The sequence below is a fragment of the Cupressus sempervirens genome, chromosome 2 (assembly GCF_028749045.1).
Source record: "Cupressus sempervirens isolate cs-2001-9-10 chromosome 2, ASM2874904v1, whole genome shotgun sequence".
Lineage (NCBI taxonomy): Eukaryota > Viridiplantae > Streptophyta > Pinopsida > Cupressales > Cupressaceae > Cupressus > Cupressus sempervirens.
Genome location: NC_143119.1, coordinates 218,530,875 through 218,533,761, shown reverse-complemented (window position 1 = coordinate 218,533,761; position 2,887 = coordinate 218,530,875). Strand labels below are relative to the sequence as shown.

The 2,887-nt window shown below is 28.9% G+C and overlaps 1 non-coding gene across 1 annotated transcript; it reads right to left on the bottom strand.

The window, feature by feature from the left end:
- Window positions 1-2,441: 2,441 nt before the first annotated feature.
- LOC149571833 (U6 spliceosomal RNA) lies at window positions 2,442-2,544 on the bottom strand. Its single transcript, XR_016361360.1, has one exon. It is a non-coding gene; the product is annotated as a U6 spliceosomal RNA (small nuclear RNA).
- Window positions 2,545-2,887: the final 343 nt, after the last annotated feature.

Sequence of the window (2,887 nt, the reverse complement as noted above, 5' to 3'; positions counted from 1 at the left end):
GAATTGTGGTCAATGGGCCATTGGTCCACTGGTGAAGTTGAATAGTTCTTAGTGAGCCCACTAGGAATCAAGTCTTGTTGAGTGCACGACTATGACATCATAAGGGTTGAGGTTGAGATCGTGCCCTAGACGATTTTGGTGTAATGGTTACCCCTCAGACCTTAGCTCTTAGTTGAAGGGGTTTCAGGCATGAGTGTGGGGCACAATATGAGTCGTAATGGTTCACTATCAACCCAATAAAGACTTGAACCTTGGTGGCATAATTAATAATGTACAACTTAACCGTTGCACTTGGTATGGACCCTTATTGTATTTTTTTAAAACAAATTGTTTGACATTTTTATTATTATCAAATATAAAGATTGAACTTTGAGAATGAAGTCAATGGGCCCTTCGTCTAGCCAACTCTTAACACCATAAGTGATGAGGCTAGGATCCTTGCCCCTATCAATTACTCATAAATAAACAAATATATAAATAAAACAAACTCCATTGTATTTGATATATACATTTGTCCTCAATAATACATATATGATTAAAAAAATAAAAGACTCCAAACATTATAATATAAGATTTGCACAAAACATTTAATGTTTGTATAATTATGAATTTAAATCTTTTGATAACACAAAGGGGAGATGACCCACTAGCCCCCCAGGCTAACATCAAGCGCCTAGAACTCCTAATCCATATGTTGAAATTTGTTAATTTTTTCGGTGAACCTTTGTAGGTGAGTGAAGAGCTTAAAGCTAATCTTTTGATTTTTTTTGCATTTACAGAGCTCTCCGTAGAACTTGTAAAGTGTGAGGTGGTCTAAAAGTGCCATTTAAAACGTTCTTTTGGAACTGTTATGATCACCCCCCAATAGTCACTCGCCAAAAAAAAAAAACTTTCTGCACAAATGGACCAATCGGCAACCAAGAGAGCTAAAAAATGATCAACTATTAGTATATGTGTGATCGACTATTAGTACACGTGCTATCATATTTGGGAACTTTTTATGAGTGATAATTGGGGGAGATCTATAATGGTAGACATGGAATGTGCACGACTACTAGATCATCTCCCCTAATTGATGTTTAATTTTTTCTATTTTTTTATTAGTGAAGTAGAGGTACAATAAAGACTTTGAAACAACTTAATCATCACACTTTGTATGAATCCTTATTTTAACTTTGGGTTACAAATTGATTGACAATTTTTTTTAATCAAATACATAGATTGAACTAGTAAATTACAAATCTAAATATTTGATGTTCAAATATTTTATTTTATTTTTGAAATTCCTTGAGGAGAGATATTGACAATTATAATTGAATATTCAAAATTGTACATTTAATTTTATATATTTTTTACATATTATTTTAAAAAATAATAATAATACTATTGATAGGCAATAGTCTAGCTAAATTGAGATTAACACATAATAACAATTAATCTTAATAATAATAAAAAATGAATAAATAATCTAGACTTCAACCAATTATTAGAAAATAATAATAACAATAATATTGATAAAAATAATTGATGTTCAAAATTTTCTATTTTATTATTTTAGTTTTCAGAAAATCTTTAACAAAAATAATCGAGAATATTGGCAATTTGATATTCAATTTTTCGAAATCTTTTTTCGCAAATGTCTTCTCACAAAACAATATAATTTTAATATTAAAATTTCGCAATTTTTTTTCTCTAGAAAATAGTACTTTTTAATATAAAATTTGGCAAATATCTTCGAGAAAACAACAATAATATTTTAATATAAAAAATCGACAAATATCGTTAATTTTTTAATCTAGACTTCAACCAATTACTTAGAAAATAATAATAACAATAATATTGATAAAAATAATTGATGTTCAAAATTTTCTATTTTATTATTTTAGTTTTCAGAAAATCTTTAACAAAAATAATCGAGAATATTGGCAATTTGATATTCAATTTTTTGAAATCTTTTTTCGCAAATGTCTTCTCACAAAACAATATAATTTTAATATTAAAATTTCGCAATTTTTTTTCTCAGAAAACAGTACTTTTTAATATAAAATTTGGCAAATATCTTCGAGAAAACAACAATAATATTTTAATATAAAAAGTCGACAAATATCGTTAATTTTTTAATCTAGACTTCAACCAATTACTTAGAAAATAATAATAACGATAATATTGATAAAAATAATTGATGTTCAAAATTTTCTATTTTATTATTTTAGTTTTCAGAAAATCTTTAACAAAAATAATCGAGAATATTGGCAATTTGATATTCAATTTTTCGAAATCTTTTCTCGCAAATGTCTTCTCACAAAACAATATAATTTTAATATTAAAATTTCCCAATTTTTTTTCTCCAGAAAACAGTACTTTGTAATGTAAAATTTGGCAAATATCTTCTACAAAACAACAATAATATTTTAATATAAAAAGTCGACAAATATCGTTAATTTCTTTTTGACCATTTCTCGATTTATGCGTATCATCCTTGCGCAGTGGCCATGCTAATTTTCTTTTAATTCTGTTGTCAGTTACTCAATTTAAAGTGTTTAATATTAATTTGCGCACCGAATGTGGGAGTAAATGTTCTGCCCCCGAGCACGAAAAGTAAATACGAACGACAATAGGACACGCCTGTTCGATAACTATGGCAGACCGAACACTTCCGCCAATTTCAACGCCCGCGCCGTTGCACTTGGAATTATATTTCTTCTCTGCATCTCAAATGGCTTTGCAAGTGAAAGAAGCAATACACCATTCCAACGCTGGAGTTCTTTATCCCCTAAGCTTTGAATGCGCGGAGCTACTATTCAATCTGCACTACTAATTGTTTCCAATGTCTTCTCCTCCATCTCTTTTTTCCCATATTTCATGATATCTCGCTCTCCTTACTCTT